We start from the raw sequence: 19,866 nt of genomic DNA, 5'->3' as shown, positions 1-19,866 counted from the left end.
GCAGGTGTCCTGTAGCATTCCCCTCTGAGCACCCTCCTTCCCTCTGTTTCTACTCTCCAGCTCAGAGATAAATGTTCTCTTGCTGCTCCTGAGCTGAACCCAGTAGGACAAGAGTGTCCTCGTGATACTGGATTTCTTGCTAAACCAGCACTGGTAATGTGGGTAGAAGAGCTCCGTACCTCTGCAGGACCTCGGAGCTCGATGTCCTTAGTTCTAAGCAGATAAATAAAAATAAAGCCTGATTGCAAAATGGGAAAGTTAATTTTGATTTCAGATGAAATGAAAATATAGAGTGATGTTGTAGAACACCAATCAGTTCTATAAATGTATATGTCTGGTAAATGGTGAAGCCAAGGGAGATGAACAAGTTACTCAAGAAGCTACCAAGTACAGACGTACTCTCAAATCCTTTTTGTTTTCTATCTGGTTATGGAAGTACTACCCTCAAAATACCCATATCTCATTAAAGGATGAACATTCACCATATTTCATTTTTTTTGAAACCTGATGGCATTTTTGAGCTGTTTATTAGGGAAATTTATTGTCTTGATTTGCTTTGTTGTTGCTCAAATTCCGTAGAATGGTGTAAGCTCATCTTTTCCAGTTTTAAGCAACTAAACCCCAGCCATCTCTCTGAAGATAAGACCTTCAGTCTGTAGTTGTCCAAAACATATTTTTCAGCAGCATTATAAGCTATTAGAAACAAGCTTCCACTCTGCATATTAAAACAACTTCACCTCAAGTGGCAAAAGCTGTCTTACCTACAATAAAAGCTTTTTTCTGAAGGTCTGGTTATTGGAAGCCACATCATTCAAGCTTAGCGGGCTAACAATATCTGCCAGTTTATCTGGCATTTTGGGAAATGGATCCATGAAACTTAATTGGCTTTATATATTTACATTCAAAATATTCAAAGGGAAACCCCAGTTTATCTGACGGGTCGCCCACGCTTCTCTTTGATGAGCTTCATCATGAATAAAGATAACTTCGGCTGAGTTTTGAGCAGATCCTGGAAAACATTGGGGATCTGCAAGTCTCCAGGTAAAGCAGGCACTTTTCACCCTACATATCAAAGCCTCATCTCCTAAGCTGGATTCTTCATAAATATTTTGTGAAAGGAGGTGATAGTTATATATTTTTTTTCCTTCCTTCCCCTCTCATCCTTCTTCCATCCCTCGGCCATAAGAAAAGACTGTTCTGGTTCTGCCTGTTCACACTTTGTCTCCAAAGCACACAGCCCGAGCTCAGGAAATCAACAAATAACTGGACTTGTTGATTCCTGTCCAAATGCCTCTGCTGTCCAACGCTGAGAGTGATCATGTTTATCAGATGAACGGCGCCTGCTGTGACACCAGCCATTCACATCCCATAAGAAGATGCTCAGTGGTTTATAAGGAAAATTTAGTGCCTGTTGCAAGCCAATAAATCAATTTCCCAAGCCCCGGCAGAGACCCAGTCCGTGAGTCCTTCCTGGAACCTAATGCAGATTGAATTATTACTTCAATTGCACCTGGCAGAGATGATGTTAATGCAGAAGATGAGTTAGGAAAAAATAATGGCTGCAGAGAAAATGCGCGTGGATGAAAGAGAATGCACTTAGATGCAATAACATCTTCTAGACAGCATCATGTAAAATCAGGAGGCAGCTTTTAACTCGACAGACAGGGCAGCTGCACACCTGATTGTCGGCAAGAATGGTGAAAGTTATGGTGAAAATTGTCCTGAAGCCTTTTCTGGAATTGCAGTTTTTCTAGCATTTGTGCTGGATTTTGGTTATGAGGCTAAAGCCACCTATCGACCTCTAGAAAATAATTTCACCTCCTTTGACTACCCCGTCCTTCGTCCCTTGATTTCTTGGTGATATCCTAGAAATGTTTTTTTTTTTTTTTTTTGTGGGGGATTCTGTTTGCAGGGGTGCCACACGCAGAGCCTCGTGCCTTGAAACACAGCTGCAGCCATAGGGATCTGAGCCATCCCCTGCATCATTCCCGACCCTCTGAGACCAGAGATGCAGAGAAAAGGGGACAGTTTATGGCCTCAGTTCAGCTTCACAAGCTGCCACGATGGGATCAGGAGCTAATTTAAGCCTAACAGGGTACAAGGCCTTGCACCAAACTTTGCAGTTGGAGGTGCTGATGGTTACTGCTGCCCCACAGCTTGCTTGGGCCCTGAAAAAAACTCCCAGAAAAGGTCACTGGACTAGTACCAAAACCTGACATGTTTTATTTCTCATCTCCTATCAGTCTCCTTCAGGGCATGGTGTTGGTGGCACAGGTACTGCAGAACAAAGTCGTGGACATGGTTCCTGGGGGGAGCTCACATTTGTGCGCTGCCAGACCCCTAGGAAGAGTGTGCTTGCTTCTACAGAAGCACTCCCCAGGGGAAAAGGGGAAAAGGAACCTTTGCTCTTGCTGCTTTTCCCACAGAAATGATTTCTGTGAGCCCTCCTTAATTGGTTCAGACAGATTGAATCAGGTTAATGAGGACCTGCTGTTTAAAGACTGGGTGCCCAGCCAGCTCACCTAGGCTGAAGCTGGCTGGGAAGGGTCAGTACGCAGCTCTTGGGGGACCAGGAGGTGTTTTGGGTATGGAGCAGAGGAAGGTAAGGGTCTGGTGGGGGGTGTGTGTCCCTTGTTGTGGGTCAGACTTCTGCCTTGCTTGCTTTTGACATCCTGGGCTCTGCTGTTTCTTTCTTGCTTGATATTTTCTGCAGCATTGAGGAATCCAGCGGGGAAGTGCTTGATTACTTTTCCATTGGTGACCTCGATAAACATGTTTTGAGGTTGAAGCCTAGACCCAGGGACAGATCCTCAAAGAGCCAGTTTGCATCTTACTGAGACAGTTTAAGTGCTGAATCCTCAAAACACCAACAAACCTACCTCCTACACCACTCTGGTCCTGTCTCAGATGCTCTCCATTTCTGGAGTTGCTGGCTGGTGTGGGTATAAATGTACATCCTACAGCACTGTGAGCTCCAGTTTTTATAGACCACTTGTCCACTTATGTAAATTCCAAATTGTGAAGATTATTTTCAGAGCAGATATTATCTTGGTGCATCTCATTTGCTCAGCACTTCCTTTAATGGTGCTCTGGTCCCTTGTTAGAGTACTCGGATATAATTTCAATAAAAACTGGTGATAGTGGTTTGCCAAACTACCTTTTCCTTTCAGGCCTGCTGTGCTGTGCCTTTCCGAAATAGCCTGGCCACCTGATTATTCTTTTACCTAGGAAATCCTCTGGCAAGTAAGTGGCTTAGAGATGTCGGCAGCAGAGAGAAATTTAGCATTGCCTGGCTGGATGCAAGATCCAACAGGATCAGAGCATAATTACCTGGTAGCAAGTTCAAAATCAATAAATATATTTTCCATTATTACTAATTTATTTTATTCCCCCCCACCTTGGGCTGAGGCTGTGACTCATCTCAGAAACCTGGGCTCTAAGTGCAGGAAACTGGAGTGTTAATAAACCTGGGATGGCATGGAATGTGTTAAAATTTTGGGTCGGATGGGGATCTTTGAGCTGGTGGGAAATATTTTCTTACTAACGGTGAACTTGGTGTGCTAGGTAATGCTCAAGAGGCAATTTTTTTTCTTAGTATTAGAGAGAGCTTCTCCCCCAGATTTCAGCTGGCTCTGGAAACAAGAGCTCCTCTCATGTTTCCTAGTCTTCTTTTCCAAAAATGCTTTCCCAGTGAAATCTATACCCCTTAGATACAGGATTGATGAAAAAGTAATGAATGTATTTACCACTGTACTTTCTTACCCTGAAGGAAAGCAAAAAGAAAACACAATTAGAATTTCTGCCTCTTATTTCTTCAAAATATTTTTGTTGAAAGTGCTCAAAGACTGTCATCTTGCTAAGAAAACTGATTTGTATTTTTATTCAGCTTGGATTTATCAGGTGAAAAGAGCCACTTTTGGTTAAAATGACTTTGCTAACTAGCTGTTGATCAGCTTGATCAGATGAAGTGAGAAACCTTGCACCAGATAGCAGTGAAGTCTCTCTCCTCTTCCTCGGTTCTGGGTTAATCATCCTGTATGGATGATCAGAAATGGCAAATTCTTAACTAGTGACTGTCTTTTTTTCCTCTGAGGGATGGACACAGCAGTGTTCAAGGGAGATAATTTCAACTGGGGATGTGACAGGACTTGAATGTCCAATTCCCCTGAAAAGCCCTTGCTTGGGTATATGGGTCTGGGGCAGTGGAAAGAGAAAGATTGCCCTGGCTCTTCCCTTGGCTCCTCACCATTCAACACACCTTGTAGGAACCATCATTTCCCAGTACTAACCATCACCCTTTTTTTATTCATATATTTTCTGTAGACGAGGGAGGCAGCAACAGTTGCTTGTATATGGCTAAGGCTGTCACTGCTGTGACCTGTTGGGCCAAGAGGCAGAGCATCCACACAAGTGACTTTGGGGTGTCCTTACTTGTCCTGCATGCTGAATGTATACTCAGGATGAGTTGCTGGCATATGCTTATGGGTATTGATGTGTAGTATCTCATATATCTCTAGTAGTATCTCATGGCCATTATATCCTTCTTTGCATTAGGATGCCCTGTGGAACATGCTGCCTATGATGCTAATGTGGTCTTGGGGAGAAAGTTGGAACTTCTCAAACTTCTTTTTCCCCCTTGTCCTGTATTTTCTGCTGTCCCATCTCACACTACACCCAAAGGTGCATGAATATGATTAAAATTCTGATTACTCATATGAACTATGTAGAAAAGAACAGCTTTGGAATTAAAATTCAGAGAGAAATTGAATCCCATAACAGAGCCTGCATTTATATTCAAAATATGCTAATATGCTGTTCCATGAGATCTTTGAATTCAATCAGGAAATCACCTAACAATAAAAGCCTAAAAATATATACAGAAGAGAAAGCAAGTGAGAAAGCCAGCTGATGGCAGTGATAAAATCTCAGCACAAATTTAGATAAACCTGATTGATAGCTTCTTTTTTTATTCTCTCTAAGATTTTTAAAAGTTAATCCAATCCTGCTTGGTGTTAGCAGAGTGAATGAACGTTGTCTTTATTTATTTTTTCTTCTCCTCTGGCATGATCCTGAAGTTCTGAAGCAATGAGCTGGTTTAGACAAAGCAGTAGATTTCTAATTTAGTTTGTTTATTATGTAACCGAGTGTAATTGCTAATAGAGAAACAAGTTATTACAGGCTGACGTGCCTAGTTAACATGAGCAAAGACCAATTCGGATGCAGCCCTGGTTCTCGTGTTCAGTAGCATTGCTTGGCTCCTTGATAGGTGTGACAGGAGCTCGTTAGCTGTTCTTTCCTGCAGGATTTGGTGCGGGGACAGGAGCAAACATTTGGGGCGTGCTAGGTAGCACAAGCACCTGGTTGCATGGATGTTGCTGCAGCTCGGCACCTCTCGCAACAACTGCCTGAGTCCAGGTGTTCAAATATCTCTGGGTGATTGATTACAGCATGTTTTAAGAACTTGCATGCATGCAGGTGTCAGGGCCTCTGTTGTCGAGAGCCTCTTCTGTAATTTTGCTGACGGCCTTGCCCAAAGAAACCAAATGTTAGCAGCAGAGAAAAGACGTGCACTGCCAGGTACAAAGGTTGTTAATTGGCTGGTCTTATGGGAGATGTGGTTTTGGAGGAGGTAATGATTCTGGGAGCTTTTTCTAAAGCAAAGAATATGGAATAATTGCCTTATACAAAGCCCCCGAGTGCAAGCAGTCCAGCTGGCGTTCAGAGACTGGGGCACCTTAGGGTGCTGCCTCACAGAGGGGTGTCAGGGGCTGCTGGGCCACTATCCAGCAGCCAGAGATTGGGCTACAATCTGTCAGATCTGCCAGCTGCCCTTAATGCAGAGGCTGGATTGAGTAATTAGTCCACCTGGAGGGGGCTGCCCCCTGCTACAGGGTGGGGAGGGACTGCAGCTTGCAGTGCAGGCAGATGCAGTACGAGTCCGTCATCCCCCAGCACAGGGCAGGGTGGCCGGTTTTAGGAACCTGGGATTTTTGCAGTTGGAGTTAAACATAATTCCTGTTTCTACTTGGAAAGCAATGAGTCTTGTATGCTGAGTAGCTGCTTCTGTGCTGTTCACTGGTGCTCCGATCACGATGCAAATCTCCCTGGGTCCTGGGTGTTGCAATGAGGAAAAGACTTCTTGTTCTGTAAGTACAGCTAGTAAACTAAATACCATCATATCTATTAGTTCTCCTGTATGCTCTTTAAACACTCTTGCTTCCCTTTGACAACTGTGTGACAGGACCTGGCTCTTTATGGGTCACTTAGCTACTTCCCATGTGAAATAGTGGCACATTCTGGGGGCATGTTTTTCTGGCAAATCTGGACCTATGTGTTCATCTCTTTGGCAAGGGTAACCTAGATAAAACTAATTTCTAACCTCCGCCCATTAGAGTCATAGAAACCCATCCAGGATCATTCTTAATAATTGCATTTGTTTTCATACCAATAAATGACTCAATGACAGGGTTTTGTGTTCTAGCCACACTTGTGTTACTCATTTTTCCTGGTGTTTTCCAGAGACCAGAATTGCAAACTGACAGAAAAAGTGGAAAGTTTTAGCTCTTATTTCTTGCTTTGATACCTAAAAGCATCGGCAACAACCTTACAAAGGCAGCCTGTTCCTCTGAGGTTCTGGTGGTTAGGTTCCTTTACAGCACTTGAAGTTGTCCTTTGGACTCCAGGAGGTTTTCCTGTCTCTAGAAATTTACATGGCCCAGTTCTGACTGGTTTTATGTTAGCTGTGGAGTACGTGATGAAGATTAAGAAAACCTGTGCTGCCTTAATTTAAGGCATATAGTGGCAACCGATAGTCTAAATCCTGACGGGCTACTTATTTCTAATGACTGCTGTGCCTGTGAAAAAAGAAGAGACGATATGAAAGACATCCATCTGGGTACTCCTAAATCCTGTATTCTCGATCCTATTTATAAAAAAATAAAATTTATAAAAGGATGATAATCTTCCAGTATCCCAAAATAGCCTGTACCTTGACTCGCCTGCTCGAACCTCAGGGAGCACTTGGCTGGGTAAAGCTGTGTTTGTGTCGGAGTGCAAAGTGCATGTGCTCAACAGCCCTGGAGGCTGCTTTTCTGAATTAAATAACAAATAAAACACCTTTTAGTTCTTGAGGGCTTAAAAAGTGTTGCTGCCATGCTTGTGTCACCTTTGTGTGCTGCTGCAGAGGTGGTAGGGGGGAGAGAAAATGATTTATTTTTATGCTTTCCAGTGATGGAAAGACCTCTGTCCTCCTTCCTGCTGGACAAAGGTCTCTTCTTCCCCCAAATGTGAGTCTGCCTTGGTGTCTGAAGATCTAGTGCCTGGTCTTATATGCTGAACATGTGAGCTCTTGAGCGTCTTCAGTTTCATTTTGAAGTTCTAATATTTACATTTAAACTGTGTATAAACAACATACACTGCGTAAATATTCATGCTTTGCTTGTCTGAGGGTACAGAACAATTCTACTAGCATATTTCATTTGCCTCTTTTTGTTTTTATTTTTGGTGCTTTGTTTTTGGCAAGGTATTAAACAGCTTCTGGATCTCCTGCAATAAATAAATCCAGCCTGACCCTCTTATTTGAATATTTGCAAAGATTTGAAATTCTTTGTGGAACGAGTAATTTCCCAAATCTACGTAGCAATTACCAATGTTTTAAGCCAATCTGATTTCTTTATTCAGGTTTAAGAGTTATCTTAATTCATGTACCAGTCTGAGGTTCCCTCATGCAAATATATAGCAGGTGATGTATTCAGGTAGCCATGTGACATTTTGCACATGAATTTTGCATACAGTTTTTCTTCTTTTCCTCAGGAAAAAAGAAATGCTCAGGAATTTTGGTACATTTATTCCCTCTCCCCTACATCCAAAACATTGTGGAATATATGGGTCAATTTCCCTTCAGCTGTAGGACATAGTAAATTCCACTGCTCACAAAGCTGCCTATTTTCAATATCTCGATCTGGTGGAAATGGGAGAGAAATTGATGCCAGCATATTCTTAAACACAGGATTTGTAATGTTACCATGTGGAGGACTTTGATGCTAGTAACTGGAAAAATGTGAAGAGTTGCTTTTGTTCAGTCTCAGCGTGACTATTCAGACCCACACCTTAATCCATGCAAGTCTGAAGAATTAAGGCATGTATTTTATTTTATTTTTTCTTTCATTGTGAGTTATTTTCTGTTATTTCTAAATGTGGTTCTGCTATGGTTGAAATCCTTGCTCGAAGTTGAGTATTTAAGTCTAAAGCACTTCCAATCTTGTTTTTAAATCTGTTATACTTCCTCCTTGCCCTAGGATGCTCAGAAATCTATATTTAAGACACCCAGGAGCAATGATGCTCTGATATGTGGTGTTGCTTTTTATGCTTCCTCCTACTTTTTCTTTAAGTTAATGGAGTCTAGTTATGTTTCTTTTGTGTTGAGCAGGTTTTATTATGCCCAGCTGTTTTTTGTTCCTCCATTTGTGCCAGGGTACCTGTTTATGCTGGAGGTGCACCTCCAGGGCCTTCCACACCTGGATTTTTCTGGACATCCTCAGAGTTACTAAATGGTGCTCAAGCCTGCTCGTTTGCATGGGAGCTGGAAATGTCAAGGGTCTCTACCATAGCTGAACATGACATTAATCTGATCGTGCTGGGTGGGCATCCCTTGCTGTTAGATTCAGGTGAGAGGAAAGAGGAGGAGGAGGGAGTGCCACGTATGGGTGGTGGCTTAGAAAGTCTTCAATATTTTTGTTAATAACTCTGAACAGAAGGTATAAAATGGGCATGTGTGAAGCACAGGCATGTCTGCTGTCCCACTGGTGTTGGAGGAGAGTGGCTCATTCTGGACCCTAAAGACTAAGTAAGGCTCCTTGGGTAAGTGGGGCCAAGAATCTGGAAGAAGCTTCTGGATGTCTGGTTCTCGTCTAGATTCTAGGTTTAGTCACCAAGTCTGTATGAGTCAATAACCAAAAGAGGTTGAGGACTGCTTTGGCCCCTTCTCTGCAGTCATTTATGTTGTGTAGATGTCGATACGACTCCTGTGCCCTTGTGCAGCCTGGTGGTAGGCAGAGCTGGATGTCTCAGTGGCATGTGCAAAAGGCTGGTTCCAAAGGCTGGCACTTGGTTTGAGTCTGGCCACTGTATAGTAGTGCAGACCTACCTTGAAGCTTTATCTGAAAATTCCTCCAGCAACTGTCAGGTGAGGTTCATGGGTAGATTTCATTCATGTTCAGCTTCTAACTGAGCCTTTTGGTCAGTGTTTTCACTAAGTGAGCTACAGCCAGTGCGCAGAGCTATACAGATGGAGACCTGCACAAAATACAGGCTCTCTGTGACTCTCAAAACCCAGGTGAGGATGTTTATTTTTCCCCCTCCTATCTCCTGTGGCTTGGGTATCCATCCAGGTTGTACTGGGTCCTGTTTCAGATCCACACTTCAGAGGCAGGTTCTGAACGACAACCTTTCCTTTCTGTAGGAGTAAATTTTAGCCATTAAAACACTGTCTCTTTTGCTTATTTGTGAAGCACAGCAATTGTTCACTGAGACTGACAGAGGATGAGTAATTCCTAGACTGGGCAAAGGCAATAAGCAGGCATAAGGCAATGCAGGTCACGACTCCAAACAGTGTAAAACAAAAGCCATTGGGAGAGGTGATGTAGAAATATTTCAGAATGTTTTTTAGGGTTGTCTTTTGAGGAAAGTGTGAAGAGTTTGGGTAAAATGTCTCCTGAACTGATCAAGTAGAAAATGGTTTTGAACCGAAGTGACACTATTAGCTCAAGCAACTCTCGCTGGATTTCCTCTGCTTTTATCGACTATCAAAACAATGTTTTATTTAACCTGGAGTAAGTTTCTCTCTGGCCCTCAGCAAGTGTCATTGGTTTGACTAACAAACCAAAGAAATCAATTATTCTCACAGCACTGGGCGCAACATGCTTCGCTCTCCAACCAAAATCACTTAAGAGTGTTTAAAGTGTGGTGCAAATAGCATGAGGTTGTTTGTACTGAAATGTAACATATGGTAGACAAGTCCGATGAATATTGGGAAAAAGTATTATTGCTCATGTCTAACAGCTGGAGAATTGTATTATCATTATATGGTTGGTTACTTCCTAAGGGATTCTAAAACTTCTGAAAGCAGAGCCCTCCAAAGCAGACAGCTCTCCCCTGACAGCCCAGGAACACGATGTTTAAAGGCTTGCACGATATTAGCAGCCTTGGAGTAGATTGTCAATCATTGTATCCTCTTGTTTCTGGTGTAAAGTCAGCATCACAACCATTAGATGTGTTGGCTTTGAGAGGTGTTCACATAACCAAGGGTACAGCTGGGAGCCTCGAGCTTGAGAAACTGAACCCAAACATGGTCAGAGCCCTTACTGAGCTAGCCAGCAAAGTCAGTGTATGATTTCAGGCAGGGGTTTCTACACAATCTAAAACCACACAAGTACTTATCAATTATTGATAGAATGCCCTATTGCCATTTTTTGTCTGATTAGTAAGGAAAAAAATAACCTCCCTTCACGTAGAAGCCTAGAAGGAAGGTGAAGGCTTCTCCAGGCAGTGTATTGACTTACTACATGATTACTTGCCTTTGTACATGATTACCTCCCCTATAGGTGACTGTTATCTTTATATGCATCTATGCAGGGAAGTGATGGTGCTAAGGCATAACATCTTGCCTCCTAGCTTCATGTTGTCTAAATTGCTGGAGCATAAGTATGTTGAGACTTGGTAAAAATGTCATAGCCTGGAGATGAAGCTAGGCTAGCTGCCTCTTGGCTACTGAAGAAAAGAAACATCTTGGGACAAAGTGATGATGGCCATAGTGGATGCTGATGTCCCTGGTTTGGGCAATCCCAAGCTCATGAGTGGAAGGAATACAGCGCTAGATGATATTATCAAGCATGGAATAATAATTGGATTCATAAAACCTGTGGCTTTCCACCTTGATGCAGAAGACCTTCAGTGAGGTGAGGTAGTTTTTTGTTTAGAGTGATGAGAACTGTAAATGTTCATGGTCTGAGTGGGGGACATAAATTGTAGGGGTTTGGACTATAGAGATGTGGACTGCAATGTTAATATCTTCAGAAATATTTCCATTGCATGCAGGACTGCATTGGTGCAGATTCAGGATATCTTGAAGATACTCTTGTTTTAATGACTGTAATGCTTTCAAATTCAGTGCTTTGTGGTTATTACATATACAGATAGGACACTTTTTGAAAAAGAGAAACAGCTGAAAAGGGAAAACATTTGCAGGTAGAATAGATAGTTTTTAAAGTTGCCATGTTAGACATTTACAGCAAATGTATACCATGTTCTGAAAAAAGAAAAAAAAGGCTTTAGAAATCTCGAATTTAGCTTTCCAGGGTTCCTTTATAGTCCATAGGAGAGAGGCACAAAGGGACAAATGTGTCCAGCTTCTTCATAAAAGGCGAAATTTTCCCCTGCAAGAAGCACAAGTATCCACACTTTTCAAAAACCCTAAGGCTTTTTCAGAAGCTGTAGAGGTGTATCTAGTCCAGGCAGTGCTTATGATGCAAGATGAATTCATGGGGGTGAATAATGCTATAACAGAAAATCCAGCTTGATTTTTTTGTGTTTCACTTGCATGTGAAGGAGCTTTGAGAATTTCTTGTTTTGGAGCCTTTCTCTATGAAGGAACAGGGTTTCAAAATCAAGTATCAATAAAAATATTTAGATGGAAATGATGAAATTAGTCATTAGGTCTGGGTACCTATCATCTCCTCAGTACACACAACAACCTCAAATGACTTTTAAATGGCCCATTCAGTAAAGTAATAGATTATTTTTCATATAAGTTAGTATTGGGGGAATGAATTAAAAAGGTTCTGGAGGTCTGAGATATTACAGATCACTAAATCTCACTTCCAGGTCTTGTAAACCAGTTGGAAGTAGGACGATATTGATAGATAAATATGATATTACAGTGTTCATCTTAGAAAATCATCAGGTAGCACACTAGAAAACAGTCATATCTGGATATTTATGTAGAGTACATTGTTGGTCTGCAATGTAAGCCAATTAATAATTTTTTGAATTTAATCTTGTAGGAACTGAATGGTTTCCCATGAATGGGAAACCCAGACAGTGTGGTGCTCCAGATTACTTTAATATGTTTTTCCTGGAACGAGGATGCACCAGCAGTTCATGCTCTGCAGGTATGGCTGCAACACCCGATGGGGTGATAACTGCAATCAGGTGAGAACACCAGGGAATAGATGCTTAACAAACTGCCTAATCAAAAGTCCATTATATTCTCAGAATTAATGAGTTGCTGAGTGCTTCAATTAATACTGGGCATTTTGTAGAAGTCTTACGCATTTTTATTAATTTAGCAGCAATTCCTAGGAAATGCCTATCAGTAGGAGTTGTAATGAAGTGATGCGGCATTCAGAATATGTTCAGGGGTGGGTTTAGCCATAACTAGAGTCTGGATGTTTAATAAAACATCTATTATGCATTATTTCTCCCTGTTTGCATCAAGTTATACTTTTATAAAAAAAGTATGATATTCTTCACTCATGTAGTACTGATCTCTCAAATAAATGCTATTTGCACACTGAGAATATATATTAATTTGAACACTGAATTTACTTATGCAGAAAGTATATATGTAAACACCCTCTGTGTGCAAGACATGCACACTCAAATACCTATTTGCATAGCTAAATGGAGTTAGAGCCCAGACATACTGCAAATGTTTTGTATCTGCATTCAACAGATGTATTAGTTTCCATTTCTAAAAAAGAAATAGTCTATCTCATGTAGTGTAAACAAATCTGCTGCATATCTTTTTTAAAAAAGAAATAATCAAGATGTTCATTGGAAGGCTCGTACTTCATTTGAGTGAAACTCAAAAATGTTTCCATTTCAAAGAGGTATTTTTGTTTGCTAGTAGTTTTACAATCTTAACTTTCAACCTGCAATCTGGCATGTGTGGATGCATATACATATTTGTCTCCAATATATATATTTTGGGGAACAAACTGTCATATCTCTGTGTTGGGGGCCAGCCTCAAGATTTGCTCATTATCTAAAATCTGTCACCCAGGTTTTCTGAGGACCTCTTCTATGCATCAAACTTCCATTGCACAAATTAGTTGCACATTGTCCAAGTGCCTTTGCAGATCTTCCTCCAGTCTTCCAAGACTGTGATGCTTTGCTAGTTAAGGACAATGTGAAAATCGGGACTGCTCGGTAGCTAAAAACCAAAAGCTTGAGAAACTCCAAGTCCATTGAATCTAACTCCATGTAATCTCAAGAAACACTGAAGCCTTTGACAAATATAGTCTGAGGCTTATATATTCAAGCCAGAAAATAACCTTATTTGAGATTTTCTTTCCCCTCTTCCTCTAATCTGCTTTAGCTGTAAGCTTCTGTCTCCACGAAGAGAAAGCTGAGCTGTTTGTCTGAACCTAAATATGATGCTTTAGATGCCAAAACGCAGGGGATTTCTGCTCTGAAACTATATTTGGAAGAGATGTCTAAATGTAGTCTAGCATTAACCACTAAAGTCTGAGTGAAAGACAGTTTCACTTTTTTTTTTTTTGTTGTTGGTTGACGTGAGCCACTCTCTACTGAAAATCCTCTCTGTTCTAGAGCTCTGCACCTGGTGCTTAGGTACCCAGTCCTCCCCAGTTAATGTAAAGGGCATTTGGACATTTAAGTCAACATCTGTTTTCCATGCCAGGAACCACTTGCTAATGTCTTTTTGCATGAAGTTCTGGTTTAGGTCTAATATTTTTTCCCAAATTTCATCCTTCCTTCTAAATAAGCAACGTACTTGCTCTCTCTCCAACACTCTATAGAAAGAAGTACAAAGAGTGACAAAGCTTGGTTACATATGGACTTGATTGATGACTTGTTTAATGTAGACGATGTTTTCAGGTGATCTTAAAAAAGACACAGTCCTGTCTTAAGTGTTGTCCAGGCAGGCTTAGGCCCAGAAGTAAAGCAGGTGTTTTCACTGTTAAGGTAATGATCCTTGAACATGAAAATAAGTCAAAGTAATGGCTGCAAAACTTATCAAAAGTCATAAATCTCATCTGTTAGATATCAACGTCACAGGCTGTTTATTTTTACAAAGTCATGATGTTGATTCATTCTTACGAAGCTTGTATTCATAAAAGCACTACTCAGAAGTTTTGGTTTCTGGATGACTTTTTTTCATCTTTTTTTGAGGAGCTGTCTGTAATTTTGGTATATTGCTGGCAAAAAACAAACAAACAAAAAAACCAAACACAAAACAAAAAAACAACCTGCCATTCTGGGTAGGTTTCAAAGACTGGAGTAGGTAGTTTGTGTATTGCACAATTCCTTACTAGGAAAATGAGGCTGAATTTTGTTACTCTTTGGGTGATTCCACAGGAATTGAAAGGAGGGGAGCTCCTTGGGGCTGTAGGACATAACTCAGGAACACAATCCATGTGGTCAATCAGAAAAGGAGATTAATGTGACTTGATCTGTGTAAGTGACTTCCCAGTGAGAAATGTTGGCTCCTACAGTTGTCTTAATAAAGTAAAAAGGGAGAGAAAGAATGAACTGCTGGGAACTGGAGCAATAAAAAATAAAAAAGAATTAGACACAATTCTTTATATACAGGCGTGGTTAACCGCTATTGTAAATGTTGGCTTCTGTTGATGTATTTCACAGAATCATAGATGCTATGAAATGTTCTAGCACCAGCATTTCCAGCACTAGTAAAAACATCCCTGAAGTATACTTGATCCAAAACCTAATTATTCTTCAGGCAAGTCTAATCTATTATGCTCTGTGTAACAGTAACTGGATAAAGTACAGGAACTCTTTAGAGGACTGGGTGGTCATTTGTGACAGTAAAAAATACACAGTGTTATGCTTATGCTAGGTTAAACCTAATATCTAAATTGCCTTCCCTTGGACAGGCTGAGAGATGCACAAGAGGTGGTAGGAATAGGGAAATAAAATAATTTCTCAACTAGTGTTAAGGGGGTTGTTTTGCACTGACCTGGTGGGTGGCAGTAGTGCAGAGTCTAGCCATAGTTAATTTCTAGGTGAGAGGCACTGCACACAGGACTGGTCTGTGAACAAAATATATTAAAATATAAAATATTTGAATATAAATTAAAAAAAATATATACAAAACCCCAGCAAGTTGCTCCCTCTCTATGCTGTGGTCTTAGGGAAAAGACCTACTTCTGAAAAGGACTTTAAGTTCTCTTAAACTTAATTTCAAGGAGACAGAAGCATAATTCAAGTGAATATCTTTTGCTTTTACTGGCATGTGGCAGCTTTTGGAGGTTGTCCTGCAGCTTTCCAAGCCCTAGAAACTGCCTGCCTGCCTTTGCACTGGTGTATTTCATTCAACATGCTCTTAGCGCACAGCAAAATCCCTGACAAGGTATTATTAAGAATCTGTTGTGCTCTTTGTTAGGACCACTTTCTTAGAAAATATTGTTTCTGCAGGTTCAAAGCTTTTAGAGAACAATTCCAACTCCAATGAAATTTTAGTAAATTTGAAAAAAATAATATTTTTCCTTCTTACACTTGGTATCATTCTATATAACATACCTTGGGAAAATCAGTCTCAGAATAAAACACTTCTGCTTTTTCAACATGTCAAATTACCACATGTTGTTCACTAAATGTAGTTTGTGGGGATGTTCAGCATGAAGGATGCTCTTGCTGGTGTTGATCATGAAGCCAGGGATGATGTGCAGCTGGTGTGCGGATGCTCGCCTTGCTATTGGCAGAACCACGGCTGTGTGGGGGAGTTTAGGAGGATTTCACTCTCGGATTAAGCCAGCAGCAATAACAACGTATTTTGTAGATTGCAAGGATTTTGGAGAAAGTAATTCTTATGATCCTTTCTGAGTATCTTCACTTCTGGGTTATTAAAATATAGAACTAGATGTAACCATCTGATGTGCACTTCACGGGTTACAAGCTTGATGACCTCTGTTTATTAACTGCAACTAAACCAACCCTGTGTTCATCACATCTCATGTCATCAAGCTTCCTTCAGTTAATACACCTCTGGCTCCTCTGTAAAGAAAGTTTTCCTTAGTCACAGTTCTGTAGTCATCCTCTGCCCTTTTCCAGCATCTTCCTGGTGTTACAGCTGTGCCTGCTGTGGGGAGCAGCTGGGCTCTGTTCTTGCCTCCCACGTCAGCACCATGATCCAGTGTCACCCTGTGAGTTGGTGGCTACCTGCTTGAGAAGACACGAGTAGCTACATGGATAATTGTTTTTCCAAAGAAGTCCTGGCTCCTGTCAGTAGGAGCAGTGTTCTTTTTCTCATATGTGCATGACTGCTGAAGAGCCACAGTCCATCTTTATCCATCCTCATCCATCTTTACCAGGCAAATCAGGCTGACATGAAGCTCTGTGCTGGCCCAGTGAGGCAGGCGTATGGCAAGTTGCCCAAGCTCCCCATGGAAGCCCTGCTATTGCTTCTGAGCGTTAGCCCAGGTGCAGCTTCCCTTTTGCCATATCACATTTCTCATTGCTCTGGGACCTGCTGAGAACCAACGAGAGCAGGTCCAGAGATCTCCTGCATCATCAGGGGCTGTGCCCAACAAAAGCCCTGCTAGGGCGCTTAGTAGGGCACCTTAAATGTCTTCCTACCTTCTGTGTTTAGAGTGCTACAGGGGTGATATTAACACCTTGGAGTTACCCCTGCTCCCCACCTGTGCTTCTGAAAGACCTTCAGAAAGCCTTGCTTGGTGCTCTGAGCCTGCAGTGGCAGAGGTTGCTGCCCACCTCCTGCAGCAAAGAAACATGCAGAGCCTTGTGGTAAAAAATGTGAATCAATACGGCTTCAGGAATAATGCAATTTTAGGATTAGAGGTTAGAGCCTGGACTGCTGGGGGATAGGTAATATTTGAGGGCTCATTACCCTACTATTTTAGGAAGGAAATCTTGGGTGTTTGGTACAGTGAGGAATGTTATTCCCAGACACCTACCCTATTCCCTTTATTTCTGTTATTATCTCTTGAGTCCTGGTGTGCTGTGTTTCGACGCTATTTGTTTTTCAACTGAAATTTAGATGCCAGCTCTTTTATTTGACTGTATCAAGCTTTGTTTCGCACTGGGAGAAAATACAGGGCATATCTGTCTGTGTGTTTGTCAGGGGCAACCAAACAGCTTTTGTAAAGGATCTGGAAGTTGTTTCCCTCGAGCTTCTCCATTAACCTGCTCACCACCAACAAGCACCTCCACGGCGCGGAGTTGCTCAGGTGTAAAGTAATGTAGAAATTCAAGTACCTTTGGCAGGGCAGCTCCACGGAGAGCAGTGCAGTGCAGCAGAAGGCATTAAAACGCTGGTTTATGCCAGATGAAGATATGTGCTATTAGCTATGGCCTCTGCTTAGTGCAGGCATCATTACATGATGTTCTTTGCATTTATTTCTGAGTGGGCCATATACTTTTGCTTTTGGGGAATGAAAGCATGGAGTCACAGATATTAAAGCTGAGCATGAGAAGATCTGGGGGAAGAAGAATTCATGGTGGATGGGGGGAAAAATGACGTTTGCAAATGATCCTTTCATTAAAATGGAACAATCTGTGCGACCCATTTTTTTTTTTTTTTCCCTAGCTCTTTTCCAGCCTGGCTTAACTTGCAGTTCTCATAAAACTGGAGATGGGCCATTTGGTTTATTGGCGATTCAAATACTAGCAGAATAGGGCTATGTTTGCCAGTCCACAAACTTCAGGCATTAGGCTGTTCCCGGCAATACCAGTCTGCTGTATTATTTCTACTGGAAAGTCACTTTATGAAAAAGCAGCAGCTGCTCACTGAAAATAAAAGTCTTCTCTTGATACTGTCAGCAAAAAGCTGCCTTTTAATCACTATATGGTTCATACTGTTAACAAAGGGATGTGTCTTATTGACATCAGCGCTACATTATCACCATCACTCTGTTGCCATCAGTGTAGAAGTCTTCTGCCCTGTACGGGTTCTATAATCACAAAAGAATCGTAATTATCGGTGCCATAGGGGTGCTGCAAGAGGTCCAGGTGAGAGCTGTGCAGTGTTCCAGAGAGGGTCAGCTCTGACATGCTGATGTAAATCTCCCCAGCGTTTAGTGTGGTACCAGGGCTTGCTTCCAAGGGCAGATGCCTTTAGCAATGTAGACCCAGCCATTGGACTGCCCTGGATTATAAACCTTTATTTTTGCTATTGCAACTGGAACATCTGTGATGCATCATGTTAGGCTATATCATATTCTGCTCTGCAAAAGGCAATCACAGATGAAGCTGCAGAAGCTAGGGTTTCTAACAGTTCTGGGCAAATAAAAGAAACAGCCTCTTATAGGAAAAAATAGTCTAAAGAAATATGCCATGCACGTGCTCAAATCTGCATGAATGTACTTGTTAGCCTAAAGTTTTCCGTACTGATTTAGCAGGTAACATATTTTAGCAGGTAACATATCATTCACCATTACAGTCGTGTTAAACTTCCTGACAAAATGGATGTGTGAGAAAATGCCGGTTTGTTGAAACTGAAACCTCATGAAGAGAGGCCATTTTTGGAGAGAAAAAAAGTTGATTGAAAACATGTCCCTGCTAAGGGGTGGAACTCTGAGCAGAGTAGTTGACTCAGGGAGGCAGTTAAGGAAGGTAAGGTTCAAGCCTGATATTGCCAGATCCTACAGCCAGAGCTTCATCTGCTCCCGTTGAACCATTGTGCAAGACCTGCAGTGTATTTGTATATATTGATAAGAGCCCTCCTGAGCCTCCTTCAGGCTGAACAGTGTCATCTCTCTCAGCCTTCTTTCACAGGGGAGATGCTCCTATCATAGAATCACAGAATCATTAGGGTTGGAAAAGCCCTCTAAAATCATCTGGTCCTACCACCACTATTACCCACTAACCCACATCCCCAAGCACCACGTCCAACCTCTCCTTGAACACCCCCAGGGACAGTGACTCCACCACCTCCCTGGGCAACCCGTCCCAACGCCTGCCTGCTCTTGCTGAGCAGAAATGTCTCCTCATTTTCAACCTGAACCTCCCCTGGCACAACTTGAGGCCATTCCCTCTGGTCCTATCACTGTTTATCTGTGAGAAGGGGCCGACCCCCAACTCCCCACACCTTCCTTTCAGGTAGTTGCAGAGAGCAATACGCTGGGGATTGTGGCTAAGAGGATTTCCATCTGTTGCTTCCTGGGGCAAACTCCTTTGACTCATTCTTGTCCCTCTGAGATTTTTCTGTCTCTTTTAATAACTATTTGTGATGGATAGCGCAACAAAAGAAGCCTCATTAAATCCTTAAAAAATTAATGTGTAAGCAGTTTTCCAGAGGAGGGAAAAAGGAAATAAAAGAAATATGATAGGCAAGACTTTAAAACAAATGGCCATCAGTTACTGATTCACTTGTTATTCTCTGCAATCCAGAGGGTACGAACATCCTTTTAAATAGAATATCTGGTCCAGGAAATCTCTCCCAAGTATCTCCTGATTACAAGTTGAGATGGTGACTGATGATTCTGAATGCAAATGCCATTTTCTGCAACCCTGTGATGGGTGTTCAGCTTCCCTGCTATAGCCAGGAGATGTGCAAGAGGTTTATTGTCTCTCTCACTCTCTCTCTTTTTTGGTAAGATTTGATTAGCGAGATTACTGAGGATTTTAGAGATAAAATGTGATCTCTTTTTCTTTTTTTTTTTCTTTTTTTCTTTTTTTTTTTTTTTTTCCCAAAGTGAATGCTGTCAGCCACCCATATGCATGTAGTGTGTGCTCACCTGTGGGTAGCTCTTTATTCAGTTCACATCTTTGCCTATTATTTTTATAAAAACCTGAGTTTTCTTTTTTTGACCCAGGGTTAAAATTTCCAATTTATGGGTGTATCAACATGCTTCAAAATGCACAGGAAAA

At 41.6% G+C, this 19,866-nt stretch overlaps 2 long non-coding RNA genes across 3 annotated transcripts in view; both read left to right on the top strand.

The window, feature by feature from the left end:
- The first annotated feature begins 2,499 nt into the window (after positions 1 to 2,499).
- The window catches only part of LOC119717238 (uncharacterized), a 47,204-nt gene continuing 29,837 nt past the window's right edge, over positions 2,500 to 19,866 (top strand). Inside the window, exons 1-3 of one of the 2 annotated variants that reach the window (XR_011809387.1) lie at positions 2,500 to 2,602; positions 3,171 to 3,243; positions 4,555 to 4,768. This is a non-coding gene — a long non-coding RNA (uncharacterized lncRNA). Of the gene's footprint in view, positions 2,603 to 3,170; positions 3,244 to 4,554; positions 4,769 to 19,866 lie in introns of those variants that run through there. The other variant, XR_005266461.2, reaches the window with a different exon arrangement.
- On the top strand, positions 10,635 to 17,916 carry LOC140002718 (uncharacterized). The gene is made up of 3 exons (XR_011809988.1): positions 10,635 to 10,955; positions 12,060 to 12,207; positions 17,585 to 17,916. It is a non-coding gene; the product is annotated as an uncharacterized lncRNA (long non-coding RNA).

This window comes from Anas platyrhynchos, chromosome 5 (assembly GCF_047663525.1).
Source record: "Anas platyrhynchos isolate ZD024472 breed Pekin duck chromosome 5, IASCAAS_PekinDuck_T2T, whole genome shotgun sequence".
NCBI lineage: Eukaryota > Metazoa > Chordata > Aves > Anseriformes > Anatidae > Anas > Anas platyrhynchos.
The sequence above is the reverse complement of the archived record's forward strand: the minus strand, read 5'-3'. Positions and strand labels throughout refer to the sequence as shown.